Source organism: Nipponia nippon, unplaced genomic scaffold, assembly GCF_047370975.1.
Source record: "Nipponia nippon isolate SJK-2023a ecotype South Korea unplaced genomic scaffold, ASM4737097v1 scaffold_3, whole genome shotgun sequence".
Lineage (NCBI taxonomy): Eukaryota > Metazoa > Chordata > Aves > Pelecaniformes > Threskiornithidae > Nipponia > Nipponia nippon.
The window spans coordinates 64,305,319-64,324,744 of NW_028262347.1; the positions used below are offsets into that span (position 1 = coordinate 64,305,319).

A 19,426-nucleotide genomic window follows, 5' to 3' on the forward strand; every position below is an offset into this window, starting at 1 on the left:
GAGAAGGGTGTTTGCAGGCAGATACAAAGGTATCTTGAGCTCAGGGTGTTTGACCCAAAGCTCCACGACACGTGCCACAAGCCCTCCTCAGCTGCCAGAAGCAACAGTTTCTCTTCAGAGGATTTCTTTCCTCTCCCAGTCAGCCCTACAGATGAGCGTACCTCTGAGAGGACAGGCTACCTCTGGACCAGCAGGGCTTCTCAGTGGCATCCAGTAAAAGGACTATTCAGCTTATGCACAAGAAAAAACTTTTTTACTGAGAGGGCAACCAAGCACTGGCACAGGTTGCCCAGAGAGGTTGTGGAGTCTACATCCTTGGAGATACTCAAAGCCCAACTGGACAATGTCCTAAGCAGGCTGCTCTACATGACCCCTGCTCTGAGCAGGAGGCTGGACTTGGCCATCTCCAGAGGTGCCTTCCCACCTCAGCTACTCTGACACCCTGTGCTGGGCACAGTCAGTTTGGGGCAAGGTGAGCTGTCACCTCTTTGCAGGCACTGATTGCCCTGGCCACGCAAGTCTCCTGCAGGCCATGGAGACGGAAGACACTAACAGCAGGATCAGTCAGTTCATCACACTCGTAATGGGATCCTAATTGTAGATTGCCAGGCCTGAGTCGTTTATTAAAGAAAAAAAGGCAGGATAAACCTACGTAAACATATCCATGAAGGGCCAATGACAATGACTGGGAAGCAATACGCTCCTGCAGTATCTTTCAGAGCCAGATCCCACACAGCCTCCTACCCCCCTTGCCCCACTCTGTCCTAACTTTTCCCTTTGACCTATCATATCTTACACCACAGGGCTTACAAGGGGGTCAGGAGAATCCCATGTGTCAAAACAAACTGTATTTTCAAAAAACCCAAGTGGAATCGATGTACCGCAACCTCTCTCTCTGTGCATGCACCCCATGTCTGAGGAATAACACTACAATGCAAGGAATGCAGAAACTCGCAGTGTCGGTGTTCAGCCTGTGTGCAGAAAAGCTGTGTTGTGTCTTTAATTTTATGACATAATTCATTCTACTGACCTTCTCCCTCCCTAAGCCCACAGAACAAACTCTGCCCTATATGTCACTAACCTGATTTAAAGGATTACTATGGTTAAAGGGACTGCCCTGCTTCTCCTTCTCCCTGGGCCTCTGCTCCTCCCTTGGCTGCCAGCAACGTGGTCTCATCCCTGGCCTTGGTAAAGGGCAGGCCTGATCAGATCTAATAGTTGCCATTGACTAAGGGTGTGCCTGCATTTTCCTCCTTTCTTGCTCCTGCTTCCTTTGTATCAGCTCCAATGCTTGTAAAGCCCCTTCTGAGTTAGCAAGGGCTAGCAAGTTAGCTAGTTCAACTCGCTAAATCAGCAAAGAAATAAAAGGGGGGGAAAGCAAAAAGTTTTCTGCTCGGATAGTGACATCAATCACCTGTAACGGAAAACCTGATGAGCACTGAAGCACATGGAAGGGAAGGGATAAAATCATATTGCTGTGACAGATTCACTGAATGTTTTGCTTTCTCCTCACTGCTTCCCTTCAAGGACATTTGTTGCTCACCATATAACCATAGAAATGCAAACTGGGTTGCACAGACTACAGGCAAAACTACAATTTGCTCTTAGTACAGGGACAAGCAAGACTTGATTTTTCAGACTATTCCAACTGCAAATGCCACTGCCTTCACAAGCAGCCATGAGGCCAGGCCCACGTCCCCACATCTGGCACCCAGGCCAGGGAACACACAGCTGGCAAAAAAATCTGCTTTCGGGGTTTGTCCGACATGACGGCGAGCTCTGGGAAGGGCAGGTGAGGAGGTTCCTAGCCATTTCTCCTTCATTACCTGCCAAATTAAGCAAGGAACCCCTGCAGGCACCCATTTCACTCGCTACATTACCCCGACTTGCCTCCAGAGCAGAACCCTTCTGTTGCACTGAAGGAGACCGCAGACGCGCTGAAGAGACGCCTGTGACGACTCAGCCAAGCCTGATCACTGCAGTGCACATGCATGGAAGACACAACTGAAATGGCATGGACAACTGTAAATGTGGTGCTTCTCAGTTCCTGAGTGCTCCACTTCACACACACAGAAACTATATTTGGAGAACATAAAGTTTCAGTTTTGGGTTGGTTGGTTTGGTTTAAAGGCAAACTGGAAAAAAAACCCCAAACCTGGAGTCCCACGGTGTGGGATGGCACGGAGTTACCAGGATGGCTGGATGCTTTGGCTCCACTGTAGGGACCTCCGGCACCTGAGTTAGTGGAATAGCTGGTAACAGAAGCAGCTCCTGGAAGAGGATGGGACAGTCGCTCTGCCAGGGGTTTTGACAAGGGCACAGGGACCTTCAGGAATCACGGGCTCCATTCCAGGCTTTGGAAGGAAGCAGGTTATGTGGGGCACGCCATTATTTTTAAGTTTGTCCTCTGTCCTCTTGCCTCCTGACACTAGAACCTTGTTACACACAGTCTTCCTCACCTACTCAATATCAGTCCTTGCTTCCCAGATCTCCCCTCGCCCAGACAGTCCAGGTTTAACTCTCCGAGGTCCCTATTCAAGTCCCAGTTTCCTCACCCACTGCTAATCTCATGCTATCAGCTGTCCCAGCCCTCTCTGCCCCTCCCCATCCTCCTATCACCACTTCCCTGTATCCCTCTCTTTCCAGGCTTGTCCCCTCAAGTCATTGCTTAGCCAGTCCTTCACTACCCATAGCTTGTCCAAATACCTTCCTTCCATCCTAAGGACTTTCTACAATGGCTCCTAGCTGCAGACTCTTCCTCACCTTACTTCCCCCTCCCTGCCCAAACTATGGGCTCTCCCAGATCTACCTGCCCCTCAGCCCTGCCTCAGTTTTCCTTGCCCACCCCTGTCCTACCTCCCTGCTCCAGCAGAAACAGCCTTCCCTCCACACTTCCAGCCTCAGGAATCCTCCACCACTCAATCTACTACCTTAAAAACCACTTCCCCACAGCTTCTATTTTTTTTATTTTTTTTACCTGCCTCCAGGCGTAGTCTCACCAAAACAAAGCCACCTGACACCAGGTTGGCTTGAGCACCTCCTTTCTGCCACCCTTACAGGGCAGAACTTGAGGAGCTTGCACATTTCCCCAGGTTATAGATCCACTACTGCTCTCTCCTGGCTATCGAACATCCCAAACTCCCGGATACAGCTTCTGCATGTCCACAGTGCTTATCTGAGACAACGCTTGCCCTACGCAGATGGTCTGCACCTTCACGTTGAAGACAGTGGACTCCATACATCCATTTCCACTGCCAATATCCTGAGTGGATCCCACACCTCTCCCTCACTGCGCACCCTCGCATGCACAGTGAGCAATTATTTCTTTAGAAGCAGAATGACTGTCTTTATGTCTAAATCATCGACCTTGACTAGGACCAGGGATCTTTTCCTTCCCTCCTAGTCCAGGCTTTGCCTCTTCTGGACACTAGTAAATCAAGCCGTTTCTACCTCTTTTCTGCTACGGTGCCAGCGGGATAGTTGATGGCACAGGAGAAACAGACTCCTGGTAGTCTAGTCCACTGTTCCTGGGCAGAGATTTACAAGGAGGTCCTACTAAACCCCAGAAACATATTCTGTACTGCTGGTTAGCAGGCCAGCCTTTGGCTCTGACCCGCAGATGGCATGTATCCATTCACATATGAATCCCAGGTTGGGGCTTTATTATAGGACCAGTGTTAGGACCGAGTTGGCAACAAGGGTCTGCTTGGAAAGAAGCTAACCCTCAGCAATGAGAAGAGAGAAACCAGCAGGACCTGCTGTGGGCCATATTGGTGAAGCTCCACAGGGACAGCACCAGCATCACCTGCCTGGCACAGGCAGCTGGAAAGACAGCACATTTGGGAACAAGGTAACTACTGAAGATTTTAGCTGCTAAAAATAAAAACCTCTGCTGAGCACGTGCCAACCGAAATTTTCTTCCCACAGAGCCTTGGAAAAGTTAAGGTAGAGATGACACGGGAGTGGCAAAGAACAGATTCCTGATCCAAGCAGCATATAACACTTCTGTTTCGAAGCACAAGATTAGTCTTAGCAAAAGAAAAGCCTGATGTACTTTCTAACGCAGGGGAAACAGCACATTTTTCTCCCCTAGCTTCACTCTTTGAAACAGCTGAAACATTTTGGCTGAAGGCTTTCAGAAGTAATTCAGCCAGAGGCAACACTCAGCATGGAAAACTGCAGACTGAAACAAAAAGATTTGACCTGAAGGCAGAAATCGAAAACAGGGTCTCACAATGTGAATTGTCTTCTGTTAAAGGTGGGGCTCCCTGCACTCACTATTATTGAGCTTGTCCCACATTTCCCATTGTCTTATTTTCCCTTTGTTCCTCCCTCTAAACACAAAACAAACAGAAGAAAAGCTCAACAACTCAAAGGGTATTCGACATCCCTCCAGTTTCCTTCAGGCGACCACACCCTCAGCTGGAAACACAGCATTTCCAGGGTTAGCGGTGGGATGTTACGCGACCACGTCAAACAAAACAGCAACGTGCTTTTTCTAATTCACTGCTCACAAGCACAGATTAAGTCCTGCCTGTACAGAAGGTAAATACTGTTACTCTTTGTGGTGGCAAGTATGGTTTGTATTACTGTTTAGAGACATGATGAGTCTTCACTCCTGAAGGTAGGTTAACAAATACTAAGAAAAAAATTTACATGGGAAGGAAGAGAAAGATTCGGTATTTCCCAGTCTGGCTGCTAAAATGAAGTCTAATTGCAATGCTCAGTCGAATGACATGTTTCAGGCTAAGCTTTCTACTAGGAAGTAATGAACAAAAGATTAAAAAAAATTGTAATTCCAGATGGAGAAACCAAGACCCTGGGAAATGAAGGCAGGAGCAGAGGACAGCTCTTCTGTGACGGTTCTTGGCAATACGAGATCATCTCCTTGTGTTTTAGATCTTGCATTAGCGCATGTGTGCACACAGTGGGGTTGCTCAGCCCCTTTCAAAGTGGGATTAGATTTACTTATGCTTTGCAGCCTAATAAATGAAAATTCAGTTACTTTAAGTCAAGGCTGAAGAAGACATTAGTGGTGAATCCTGTGTTACTGAAGCGAACACGAGCTTGCCGATGACGTCAGTGGAGCCAGCGTTTCATACCTGTTTTCTTTGGCTTTGAAAGTACCCACATACAAGACGACTGTAGTCAATATGGAATAAAACAAAAGAAATATGGACCAGATTTACATGAGCAGACATTTGCCAGCAGAACCATCTACCAGCCACGTGAAGAGGCAGGATTCCTAGCAGATGCAGTGGAACTGGCTTCAGTCCCCAGCGAAGACGAAACTACATTGGCGAATACGTGTTTCTACCAGTGTAGCCAATTGGTGTAGGTACTTTCCCTCCTTTGACAGGAATGCTGTGTTACAAATATACTAGTCCTACTACAACAGTAAATCACTTCTAGTGTAAAAAGAATTGAAAAGAATTCAGAGTTCTTATTATGCTTATAAGAAACCCAAACATTTGACAGCATAGGAAACAACCTGCCACTAAAATATAGACTTCAGCTCATGAACCACACTGCAATTCATTTTCCATGTGGTGAGATAACCTCTGCTATTCTAGCATAAACGGGACCCAAAGAGGTCCCTTCGAGGAGCAACTCTGCAAAGAGTTTCCTGGCAGGAAGACAAATTGTCTCACATTGAGAAAGGAAATGAGAGCATTAAAACGAAGAACCTCAACTTCTTCCAAAATAAGTTATCATCAGGGAAGACAAACGGAGCCTCAGCAAATCTCTCCTTTGGTGGCCTTCACCCTGCAGGATGCCGACTCTTGCCCCTCCTGATGAGGATTTAGCACACAGCTTCCTGAAGTGTCCATCACCACAACCTTGGGGCACCATCTGCAGAGCCCGGGCAGCTGCATGCTCCAGGAGACCTTCCTGTACCAGCACCGAGTCCATGACCTGCTGCTAGTCTGTCTCTACTTAACATCACCTTCTGAGCTCAAGCAAAAAGTCACCTGTAGATTGCTTTTTGGTTCCAGAGACCCCACTTCCCCCTGCCTTGCTCAACCTCCTCTTTCTTCCCACCCTCACTCTCCCACATATCTCAGCCATTACAAACGCAGAATCTGCTTATTGCATAACTTATTTCTCATTAAAATCTTTCAACTGCAGCGCAGCACACCACCCCCTTGTTCAACCTTCCTCAGCAGAGAGCAGGGCCAGGCAGCACGTGAGTGGCCGTTTACCCATCACGAGGAGGAAACCTGCAGAGCTCCAAAGAAGAAAAAACTCTGCAAGGAGGGCTTGCATTTATTTATTTTTCCAGGAGGAAAGCTGCTCTCTCTGGGTGTGTGTGTGCGTGTGTTTGTCAGGACAATAGGAAAAAGGACACTGGAGCAGAGCTGCCAGGAAACAGTCGGCCATCTGCCCGCATGGAGAGCAGTTTTTCCTTTTCTTTTGTACTAAGAGGAATGTAGCTGAGAGCCGCCATCCGCCATCCGCCCGCGCTGGGAGGAAATCTGAGAGCCTGTGCTCTGCCAGGGAGAGGAAGCGTGGGGGAGGGAGCGAGCCCGGTCCATGTGGTTAAGCGGTCATTGCACTCACGGCCAATAAAAGTGGGGAAAAAAAACCCTAACCAAAACCCCCAAATCCTAGGGAAAATTGCTCTTCCTCCTCTGCCCTTTCGCTCTCACGTGCGGTTTGATACTCTCTCCCTCCCAGGCACTGGGAGGTGATCCTGAGCACAGGAACCACCGAAGGGGCTTGGCAGAGGAGTCCATCAGGAAGGCAATGGCCCAGGGAAACACGAGGGTTTCCCCCTGCACTAACACTGGCACCCCCGGACAAGAAAGCAACACAAACAGAAAATCAACTCACATCACTGCGCTGCTCGTCTGCCTGCACCCTCCCCGTAACCAGGCATTTAGCAACCTGAGCACAAAACAGCTTGGGGAAGGACCCTTTGCTCGTTGGCTCCCCGACCCACCGGACAAGGGTGGAGTGAACGGAGCAAGTCTACTGTTTATAACTGTATATATCCATAGATTCTCCCCCAGGGGCTTTGGTGCCACTTCTTACTGTAAAAGAAAACTATGTAACAGGCGGGAGAAAAGATCTGATCTTCTGGTACCATCAGGCAAAAATGCAGGCACAACACCGTGATGGCTTGGTAGCACATTCTTCTGCCACTCTGGTGGCAGAAAAGCCCCCCAAAAAATCAAGAAAGGTAAAATTTTCAGCAGTGACTACACGACTTTGAAGTTTAGACCCACTTTCAAAACCAATTGAGGATCAGATTTTTTTTAAACAAACGTTGTAAAAGCAGCTAACATTGTCAAAGAACTGTAAGCACTCATTCATTTTTCACTGGTTGCAACAGGAGACATTGTCCCAGTATTGCTGGGAAAATTGAGAAAACATCTATCTGCATCCTTGTGCACCTACACACCTTGCAAACTCTGGCACTTACCAGGTGCCAGATCCAGCTCCAGAACCAGCAGACCTTGCTAACGTGGGAGGTGTCTGAGATAACAGGTCACAGTCCTGAAAAAGGTACTTCCAGAAGAACTGACTAATCCAGACATGGTCGAAAGAGCTTCCTCAAGTCCTGGCAGCTCAGAAGACGGACAGACTGACCCAGTGACGCTCTGCACCTAAGTGTGTCCAAGTCAGATCTGGACTGCCAGCCACGTGCCCTAGTCCCTTTCAGAAACAAGACTCAGGTTTCCACATTCTGTCGTGACTTTTTGAACATTTTACTTCTCGTAAAACCAAAACCATCAGTGTAGCGCAGCGTGTGACCTGAAGCCAGTTCCTTGGCTGCTTCTCTCTTGGGTGGATGAGAGACAATGGAAACAAGTGGAAACAAAGTAGAGACTTGATGTAAGGAAAACTTTTTTTTCCACCATGAGGATAATACAGCTCTGGAACAGTCCCGCAGCCTCCATCGCTGGAGGTTTTCAAGACCCAAGCGGACAAAGCCCTGAGCAACCTGGTCTGAGCTCAGACCTGAACCTCTTTGAGCAGGAAGCTGGAGGAGAGACCTCCTACAATGCCTTCCAACCTGGATTATCCTATGATAACCTGTCATTAATTACTGTAAAAGACAGAATTCACTCTCATTTTCTCTGTGGAAAACAAAACAAACATACAAACAAACTGGAAAAAAAAATCCCTTTCAAAACAGTATTACTAGGTGCCTTTTCCTCCCCAAGAGAGATTTTTTTGCCTTTCAGCTCTTAAAACTCTCCAGCAAGCAAGCAATAAAAAATGACTGCTAAAACTAGATACACAATTATGCTCTTACTAACACATTTCCATGCTCTTTTGTCCCCAGTAATTCTGTAGTACTCAACAAACTTCAACAGTTCAGTGAAAGCTATTAGGGAGGCCATGAATCCACCAGTAAGTCTGCCTTGGCAAATACTGATGAGGGTGCAATTTTTAAAAAAAAACGCTTAAAGTTATTTCATAACTAAATTAAAAAAACAAAACAAAACTGAGAAATACTGAAAGCATTTACCTGGGAGATTTGGGTTTTTTCTTTGCTGAAGCATTACTTTGGGTTTCTCATGGCAGAAAACCTAGAAACTGGAGCTATCCAACAGGCATATATTGTTCACTACACTCTTCCAAGGGACGTGCTAAAGGCAATACATACTCTAGAGGACTTTAATTTCCATTGTTTACTTTCTTTCATATACATCAAACTTTGATAACGGAGCAGAAGCAGAGCACCCATGTATGATTTCCTCCATCGAGCCCTTATCTCACAACCAAAGCAGAGCTATTCTTACAGAAGCTTCCAACCCGGAGAACATGCATCCAAGTTCTGTATTCCAGGGTAACCACAAGGGCATACTCCACCCAAGATGTTTGAATGCTGTCCTGGACTGGGCCCCGATACTGTTTATTGTGCACAGGAAAAGCTGATTACTACAAAGCAGCCAGCATTGAATGCATTTCACAAGGGCGCATTTTACAGGACCCAGAACAAACTATCAAAGTAGGAGTCTTCTGGAGTCAAACCCTTTGCGGAAGCCCCCGTCCCCTGAACGATTCAATAAACATCATCCCCTTTCATCTTAAATTCTCATAAACATCTTGTTTCCAATCCAACACGAGGTGAAATCCTAGCCGTGCTGAAGGTATTGATTTGACTCCAGTGATTATGGTGTGGCTTGCATTTCACCCACCAAACCCTCCACATTCACCTCATTTCTGCTCCTCACCAACACAGGTCTACCTACAGAAACCCAAGCAGAGCCCCCTCAGCTCAAGTTCATAAAATCTCTCTGGAGGGGACAAGTCTTACAGGTTCCCATGCGATGTTAAAAGAATACAAAGGTTTCCTGCAGGGTGAGGGAGGACGTCTCCCACAGCAGATGACCAGCACTAGGAGACAGGTGACCTACCTGGTACAACACCCTGATGATACGCAGATTCCTCTGTGAAGTTCCCATCCCCCCTGCCCCAAAAATATCAGCACTACACACTCAGCTCTAAAGGTCTGGCTCAGGAAAGAGGTTGTCCGTACATGTCTTTCTCCCTGCAGAAGACGGTGATTTTAACAAATGCACATGTTCTCTACATTGGATACCCTACGAACAGGCCAGTTAGACAGATTCTCCTACCAGAACCACCTTCTTTCTGCAAAGTTAGAAGCTGCACTATGTTGCTTCAATTATCCATGGCTGACCACAACGGATCTTTTGATAACGACCAGATTTTCTTTCTTGAAAAGAGAATGTCTACAGACATTACTGGCAAACTAAACCTAAACTCCGTCTTTCAGGGGAAATTCCCAAAACATTTTCTTCAATTAGAAGAGGCGCAAAAAGAGCTTATGTAATGCTATACTTGATTTACTTCTTGGCTGGTAAGAAAAATGTTTGGCATTCAAGTAGGCATTCTTCTTCCCATCTCTTCCACATGTAATAACTCAAACATTCCAATTGGATAGCATGTACTTAATAAAAATCTGTCATCCACTCCTCCAAGTGGGTTCACTGCAGTCACATTGAAAAGAACAGTAAGACAGAGGAGAAATTTCGGCACTAGAAATAGGTTAGAAAGAAGTTATTTTTGCTTATACGCCTTCCCAAGCAAAAGGAATATGAGAGATGCATTGTGTTGTAAATAGTTATCATATAAAACTAAGAAATCACTTTTCTTTAGACTTTCTTCACATGAGTCTGACTTTTGATGACAGGTAAAAATGGTGATGAGTAAGAAATCAGTCCTACCTCTGGTCATCTGTTTGGCAAGACTGACTTTTCAAAATATTGTACACTGAGATAAGAGTAAGCAGTTTATATGGCAAATATGCTCCCAGATACCTCAGATTAACATAATTTTCTATGCAGGAACTAAACTGGAACAATAGGCCGATCCATCTCAACTAACTCTTGATGTCCACATGTGAGCTGCTCTTTTAGCCTCTTTAATACTTGCAAGAGGTAATTTGTGCTCTAGAAGTACTCCCTCTTCCCGAGGCAGGCATCTCACAAACTCTGAACCGTACTGTAGAAGCGCCTGTTTCTTTTACCTGACCAGAAAGAGTCCAGCAACTAACCTATCTGGGCAAGGTGCATCCCACTCACATGCCTGACATACAGGTGCATGGCCTCAGCAATTCAATTTCCATAAATCACAAACAGGTTTGACTGTTGCTGGATGAGTAAATTACTTATAGTTTCTGATCAACTGAAATAATTTTTGCCAAGTTCAATCTAAATTCAGCGTGCCCAAAAAAAAAAAAAAAAAAAGAGAGCAAGAAACTTTCAAGAAAATGTTTAATGTAATCTGAAGGAAGCATACAAGAGTTAGGTTCTTTATTTTGTAACTACATTACCTACCAAAATTTAGCTAGATTGTATCTGTGTGTGTTAAACCTTCCCTTCAAAAGGAGCTGAAACACTTTGTTTAGGCTTCCCCTCCTTCCCACCATATTTTTTTTTTTTTGGAAGGGGAAAAAACCAAAGGAAGGGAAGAGATGGGGCTACCCTGCCACCTTTCTCCAAATAGTTATTTACATAATTTCTTATTCAACCACAAAACTGAAAAAGAAATACCACAAAATTTCCTCCAAAACACCAAAAAGCCCTGAACCTCACTTGCAGGTCATTGCTTAGCTAAAGTTAATGGCGCAATGACAGCTGACACCACCTTGTTTTTCTGGTGATCTCATCCACACACATCTCACTCTGCTTCTTCAGTGTATCACCAAGTTATGCTGACTCTCTGAAGCAACTGCTTAAGAAAAGTTGCACTATACAATCTTCTGCTTAATTCTGCATTCAAGGATTTCATGGCAAGCCATACCAAAATCTCCTCTATTGCAAAATATTGTTCACAAGTTTAAAAAAAAAAGAAAAAAGTTACACGTGCAAAAAAGACAGTGAGGCAGCTGAACTTCTTAAGTCCTTCAGGAGAAAAGAATGGGTTGGTGATTACCTGTTTCCATGCTTTTTTGAAAATTTATTTTTACTTAAAAAATAGAAAGAAAGAAAAATCAATGTAATCCAAGGTCAGGCTTCATTTTTCAAAAAGCAGATCTTTACCAGGAGCCTGAAGTAAAAATAAAATACTACTACTGAATGCATCCAGAGGAGGGCAACAAAGCTGGTGAAAGGGCTGGAAGGAATGTCCTACGAGGAGCAGCTAAGGACTTTGGGCATTTATTTCCCATTGCCACTATGCCACTCCGAGCTCTGGATAACCCAAGACTCAACTCTTACCTAAAAGAAAAGGTGAAGCCTGTATTCACCGCATGCTTTGCGGCTGAAACACATTGTATTTTTGTATGTGGAAAACATATTCATCTTCTGAGGGGGCTGAACGTTTTTAAAGAAAAAGCTCCAATAGTCTGAAAAGTCTCTGGGATTGCTTTCCATTTTAATTTAGCAAGCTGGTGTTTGGCTGACACTGGCAAGCAAACTCCTATTTATGAAGTGCCCTCACGCTGCCCCGTGAAATTTGCCATTTCCCTCCATGACAGTCAGCACTATCTATCATGAGAACGTAATCCCCTAGGACAGGAGACCCGAGCCCCTTCACTGCTCTCCTCTGCAAACAGATGTGTGCACGTTCCACAGCTCTGTAAGTCACGGCCGGCTTTTGGCACAGAACTTCAGCAGCTGCACATCTGCAGAGAGGAAGAGCTTTCAGCAAATACAGAGGGGGATCTCATCCTCCCCCCGCCTGCAAAGCAAGCTCGGCATTTGTTTCTCTCCAGATGACACCCTGATGGGTTGATTTAATCATTCACATATGCATGCCTATTCACAATGCTAGCAAAATACCAGGGCTGTGACAGCATCTCACCTGAACTGCTCACTGTAACATGGCTTGTCAGCAAGCACTTGGCAAGAAGTCTTGCAGGATATTAAGAGGAAAGCAGTGTTCAAGGACATCGCTAATATAAAATGATTCTACAGAATACAACTGGGTGTGTGAGAGACCACTTGTGATGAGGAAAACACCTAAGCAGGTGTTTCATTTTAAGCCTGTGCTCAAAGCTCACTATCTTCAACTAGATTGAAGCTGGCGTTGCATGAAGTCCAGTCCAGACTTCCCTGAGCGGGAATGATGTACTGCACTAGGAGCCAATGTGCTCTGCTGGGTGGATTTTAGCGTGCGCTTAGACCTACATGTCTGCTTCAATGATTTGCCAAACTGGGGGCACTGTACAGAATATTTAAGCATAGCTGGATCACAGAAACACTTCACCACTGATTCCCAAAGGGAAATTTAATTAAAACACAGAGCATCTAGCCATTTAAAATAATTCTGGTTACAAAGAGCACTAAGTCCTTGCCCCCAGAAACAGTCTCTCTGGTGGATTACCAGAGTCCCCGGTAAGTTTCTGGAAACACAACTTACGTGCCTGAACTTGATCAGGAGCCATCTGCTCTCAGGAATTTGCAGGATCAGGAGTCTCAGTGCCTGGCAGGGTCCCACCCAGAACTCTTTTGTCCACTTCCAAGTGAGGTGGCACCTTTCCCCACTCAAGCTGCCCCTAACCATCATCGGCTCTCAACATTTTAAGTGCCTGGGCCAAATTTTCAAACGAGCTCAGAGCCAAGCTTCTCTGACTGCTTCTCCAAGACCAGATTTTCTGCCAGGCACAGTCTCCTGCACAGATATCTAACCGAGGCAAGACCCTTCGAAGCAAGGTTGGCACCCGGTATGCAGCAAATCTGATTACTTACCATGATGCCTAATGAGAAGCTGGGCATAGGAAAATGCAGCTGCCAGCATCTGCTTGCAGAACCTATCTTTACACTAGTCTCAATCCAGATCGATAGCTCTCTGCTGTACGTGCGCTAGAAGGAACAAGACCAGTGAAACAAACCTCCATCAGCACTAGCAATACTATTTTACAGAGAAGACGAGACTTGCCACAGTTAAAGGATGCCACAGTTGAAAACAAAGTAATGCCCCTCCAACAGCTAACGCAGGAGTATCTGCCTTATTAGTGGCACAGCACCAGTAGCAACTCACAAACCCCACTTCAAGCATCACAGATAGAGCCGAGCGACAGCTAACTTACCCGTCTAGCTTGCTTCCTTCCTTTTGCCTTTTACTCTGATCTTCCATCATGCATCTCAAAATGATCCATGTCCCATACCCACTCTCCTAGATGAGACCTCATCAGCACTGCACGTGAAGCCAACTGCATGAAGAACCCTGGGGACAGCCAGGCCTATCCGTTAAGAGGCTTTTCTCTGCGTGGGTTGGTGTTTTTATTTTAACTCCCTCTGCTTCTGGGCCCCTCTCCATCTTTCGCCCCTCCCATCTCCCTCTCTCTGCTCATGAGGACAGAGTTTCCATCCTGGCTCTGGGCCAGCACATGTATGGGCAAAGGCAGTGCTCAGGAAAAGCCATCTTCTGCTCCTTTTCATCACATAAACACTGCCAGTTCCCAGCACAGGGCTGTGCAAGAGCTTTGGCTGCAGCACAGGGGGACCGGGGACCTGCAACTCCTGCACAGGCTGAACATGGCAGCCTGGCCACAGGGCAACCACCTCCTCTCCTGGCCTCCCTGCTCCTGATGAGCAACCCCAGGCTTTACCCCAACTGCCCGTGAGTTGCTCGTCAGATGGCTGACGCAGACGTGTCTCACATACAGCAAAGGACCACGTGTAACAGCACATAAACAGAACAGGTAACATTCAAGCCAAATTCTTGTTTGCACAAGAGACTGAAAAAAGAAAACCAAAAGACCCCAAGCAAACCTGGCTGGCAGTGTCCCAGCAGTGGGTTGATGACCTCGCCCAGAACATACAAGAAGGCCTCAGAGATGTACTAACTCCTAACAAGTTTAATTAGTAAAACCTGACCTTTAATCACCACTGTAACTATTGAATCTGCCCTGCTAGATCTCTGGAACTAACAGTATCCCAGCTGCAGCTGGTTTCCCTAGCCTGGGGAGGGGAAAAAGCACCCAAACAAAGGATGAAGAGTATACCAGCACTCACAGGGTTTGTTCCATCAGGACATTACTCTTTCAAGCTCCTATCTTTCCAATTATGCTTGACTTCCCCTCAGCTTTACCATGGGACAGTGCTATTTGCAGAAAAGACAGAAATAAGATTCTTAATACGTCATCTGAATTAAATAAAGGAGTCCTAGTGCTTCAAACTTCTTGCAAGGAAGATTTCTCGTGAGCCCCCTTTTGGGTTCTTTCTTGCACATACGTGGCACCCCACATTTGACCAGCAAATGTTTAGGCAATGTATTTACCTCAGAGCGGTACAAACCCAGGGAGTTTCAGCACAGGATTACTCGGCCACCACACCAGGATTATCCCAACAGCATAACCTCTGTTGGCAACTGCAACGGTGACAGGCTGGAACCACGTGATGTGGTTCAGAGCTGCTCAGAGCTGTCTCGGCACAAGAGGGACAGGACCATCGTGATGGCTGAGCCCCAAAAGTGTTTCACTGCAGGCTCTGTGCTGTGAGTTCCCACTGAGCTCCTGGCTCGCTGAAAGACATGAACTGGTGAAGACTCGCAGGAGCGGCAGGCAAGTATCCATTGCTCCGATCAGGAACCGGACTGGGGACTTATGACTTTCACCTCCTCAGTCCTATGTCTACAGACACGGAATACCTTGACCCAATTAGGTGGTGAAGCACGTAACGGTTGGGACAGATCTTGAACAGGAGTGGCCTACAGAAGTATTTACTTATGTAAGATACTTCTGTGTTGATGCCTTTTAGTGCCGTACTGACAACGGAGACCTTGAACCAGTCCTCAGCCTGTTCTGTGCCAGGCTTCCACCCAAGGACAGGGCCCTCGGCTGAAAACCCAGGCTGTAGAGGGTCAGCGGCTCCATGGATTCTTTGTCTTAGGCACCCAACTTCAAGATCACACAAGGCCTCTGCGAAAGCCTACATTTCAAAAACACAGCCTGAAGCCAGGATCCTGGAGTTCAATCATATGGTGTACACAAGGCTGACCATGGACACCAAGAATGAAAGCGGTCTTCACTAAAACCTGGGCTGAAACCACCACCAAATGGCATGCATATTCACACATTTCAGCCTTTGCTTTCATTTCCAGTAGCTGGTAAAGCCACTTAGAAGTGAAAACCAGAGAAAACTCCCACAAGCGAGATAAGCATGCTATTGTCCTTTCCATTGCACTTCAGAGTTATAGCCAAGAAAACATTGTCTCTTCTCCAACCTTGTCTGAGTAAAATGGTGCTTACAGATCAGTACCCCTCAGATGCAACGTTATTTGAGCTGTATCTAGGCAAAACCGGGCTCACTCATTTTCTGTCAGTGTCAGAACTCGAATGCAACAAGGAATTTCTTTCTAGCTACATCCCACTCCCTTCTTCCCTGTGGAGAGTCTTCTCAGTCCTTAAGGAACTGCTATGCAAGTTCATTAAAAGTCCTATTTCAGCATTTCCTTCATAGTAGAGGCCTCTTCCAGCCAGCTCTTGGGATCCTGCCAACAGACATATCAGCCACTAGTACTTAAATCCTTCTGCTAAAAAATGCTTCCCTAAAGAGCTTACACCCCAGCTCTGTATGCCTAAGAGAGCTGATCATCAAAATTAACCAGCCTCAACAAGAGCTTAAGAGAGGTTCTTCTCCACTCTCATGGGCTTAACGCTGCACTACAGAGCCTTTTCTCCCCTTGGTCTGGCCTCCACTTAGAAAGGCGCAGCTTCAACACAGTTCCAGTCAGGAAATAAATGTCAGGTGCTATAAAAGGAAGAGAAAACCAGCTGCCTTGGATGATGCATTCAGGGGGATCCAAAAGAAGACACTTATCGGGCACTTCTGAAACGCCCAGCACCTCCCCACATTTAACAGCCTGGCTCTGCTGTGTGAAGATCTGACTGGAGGATTTCTTAAACTTGGGGCAAGGATTGCATTTGCCTCTGTGTCCCCAGAGCACCCAGCACAACAGAGGTTTTAATTCCTGTCCGTATGAATTAGTTGTTATGGCTGATATTCAGAATAACTCAGTGGAAAAGCTCCTACTGAGTTAAGATCACCTCTGAAAACCACAGCCTTGCAGCTTACATGGTCTTTATTTATCATCTCCTTGTCAAAATGAACATTTCTAACACATAAACACACCAGACATGGGAGAACGACAAGCATATTGTAAGCGCTTGATAAAGGATCTAAATGCCCTTCTTGTTTTTGGAGAACAGAAAGCATCACGTGGTTGTCTCTGCAGAATAAATGTCCTAAAAGATTTCCCAAGGCAGCAAGCTGGGGACAGTACTGAAAGCAGAACTTTGCGACGCTCCACATGCACTTGTGGTCTCCAAGGAGGATTGTGCTTGGGGATCTGAGCTGATGAACAGGGAGCACTTCTGTGCTGCCTGTCAGGACAGGGAACGTGACAAAGGACAACCCAGGCTTCTGCACACAACCTTCTCACCCACAGGCAAAGAGAGGTCCCAGCTGAGCCATAAATCTTTAGCCTGCTTTTTACATCCCGGGTCGCTCCAGTGCCCTTTGTTTTCAGTGCTTTCTCTTCCGTTTCTCAAAAAGGCGCTGTATTACCCTGGGAAATCCTGTGGCCTTCCTCTCATTTCCATACTTAGTGTTTTCAGTTGTTTCCAAGCCTGTCCCAATGTGGTAAATATCCATTCTCACATGCTGAAAGGCTGTTTGGATTATTTAAAAAAAAAACACCAAACAAAAAAAACCCGAAACACAACAACCACCAAGCCCCACAAACACTACCCCAACGACAACAATTCAGAATACAACACAAGGGTCGAGGAAACGCATTCCTTTCCTCTGGCAGGATGCAGTAACAACTCCCTTTCTGCTGGTTCAGATACGGAGCCAGTACACTTCATTGGACTTTGCTACCACGCACCAAGAATGAGTGGTCAGTAAGGTGGCAGCCAACACAGAAAACAGCTTTTTAATCCACCAACACCACCAGCACCTCCCCTCCCAGTAGCAAATGAAAGCCCCATGGAAAACCCTCTGCTCTTTATCCTCCCAGCTGAGCTTCGCACTGGGGACGCTCCTCTCCAAAAGCAACAACCCTGCTTAAATGGCAAAAGCAAAGGTGGCCAGGAACACCTCAGGGTCAGAACAGCTCCCATACAACTTGCTGACCCCGTCCAGGAAACAAACTGTGCTCTTGTAAAGAACAAGAACAGATTAAGCACCCTGTGCTTAGCCCTTATTACCCGATCCTGTGAGGCTCCAGTGCAGCCCCAAGCAGTCAGAAAGCCTCAATCCTCCCTAGACCATCCCTCTTCCAGCACCCAGCATCAACAGCTGGAGACTCCTTGGACAGCTGGAGCCTCTCCTTGGAGACTCATAAAACCAAACCCTCTTGAAAGTATCCCAAAGGCACCTTGCACAGTTTACCCTCCAGTTTGCATCTGACACCAGGGGACCAAGGCAGCAGACAGCTGTTAATTCTTCCTCGTTCCCTTCCCAGCTGCCGTTTTCCCGACTCTGTGCCTAATCCATGAGAACCCACCATCCCGGGGTACCACAACAGGAAGGTGAGTTGGTGTTTCTCGCCTCGGGACAGGTGAATACTCTCACGGATCCCAAGCGGGAGTCAGAAATGCCACCCTGTTAAGCTACGGGCTGCACCCAAGTGTAGACGTTTCCTCCTGCCGAGGGCAAAGCAAGAGAAAAGCAGGCTATCCAGTGCAGAAGGAGAGAAAAACAAAGCTAAGATCACAGAGAGAATCAGGGCTTTGCTGAAACTGAGGGGGACTCTGCTGCTTGCTCCGGTAGGGCCCGGGCTTCCCCCAAAGAATTTGCTCAGCGCTTCCTAATCTTTTTTTTTGCGGGAGGCCGAGGCAGGGCTGAGTCCACCCAGGGGCCTCCCGCTGAGCGGCTGGGCTGCCGCCGCCGCTCCTCCGCCCCGTCGCCCCGAACCACTGGGGCCGGCTGTTCACCAGCGGGGCCCTCGCCCTCCCCGCGTCCCCTCGGCCCTTCTCCCACCCGCAGCGGGCGGGGACGGAGGGAGCAGCAGCGCTCCCCGTCCCGGCGGGAAAGCGGCGGGGGCGAGCGGCGGTGCCCTCAGCGGCCGGGACGGTGGGGGGTTTCGGCCCCGGCTCTGCAGCCAAACACATTACCCGGGGGGGGGGGGGGGGGGGGGAAGCCCATTTGGAGGCAAAAGGGAAAAAAAGGATTAGCGATTTTTTGGAGCGGCACCGATCCCCCGCACCCCGACCGCCGCCAGGGGAGACGAGCGGTCTGCAGGCGGCGGGGGCTGCCTCCCGGCCCCTCTGCCCGCTCTCCCCCGCCGCCGCCCCGGCCCCCTCCGCGCCCCCCTACCTTCCTCGGCGGCGGCAGCGGCGGGGGTGGGGGCCCGTGCCCCGGCATGGCGGCGTGCGGACGCGCGGCTGGGGGCTCCCCGCCCGCCGCGCCATGCAGCGCCGCGCCGCTGCCGCCGCCCCCCGCCGGCACCAGCCCCGGCCCCGGCCCCGGCCCCGGCCGCCCTCCGGCGGGAGCCCCGCCCCGCCCCGCCCCGCCGCAACCGCGCCCGCCCCTCCGCTCGGGGGAACGCGGCGCCCGGTGCCGCCTGCCCGCCGGCACCCAGCCGCGGCCCGGGGGCGGCCGGCGGGGGGCGCACGGGGGAGGGGCCCTGTCCGCGGCGGGGCCAGAAATTAAAAGAAAAAAAGGGCTGAGGTGCGCGGGGCGCCCTCCTGGGTGCGGCCGGAGCGATCCGGGGGGGAGCAGAAAGACCCCTCTGGCCACCGGGCGGGCGCCGGTTACTGCAGCAGCCTCCCGTCGCTGGAGGAACCGGCCGGGGCATCCGCTCGGCTCACGGAGGCTTCAGGGGAAAGCGGGTGGCCGGGAAAGCCTCAAGCCTGCGAAACGATTTCCATCAGCAGAGCCGCTCACCTGCGCAGGGCCGCGGTCCAGCTCCCCGTTGGCACAGATTTTCACTTGGTCCGATCTGAGCTGCCCATTAAAGCGAGGGAGGGATCTGGACCGGAGAGTGGATTAGTTCT

The 19,426-nt window shown here is 48.3% G+C and overlaps 1 protein-coding gene across 1 annotated transcript in view; it reads right to left on the reverse strand.

The window, feature by feature from the left end:
- The window catches only part of DENND2A (DENN domain containing 2A), a 60,748-nt gene extending 41,883 nt beyond the window's left edge, over positions 1–18,865 (reverse strand). The window contains exon 1 of the mRNA XM_087766118.1: positions 18,747–18,865. The gene's annotated coding sequence lies outside the window, so the exon portion shown is untranslated. The remainder of the gene's footprint in view (positions 1–18,746) is intronic.
- Positions 18,866–19,426: the final 561 nt, after the last annotated feature.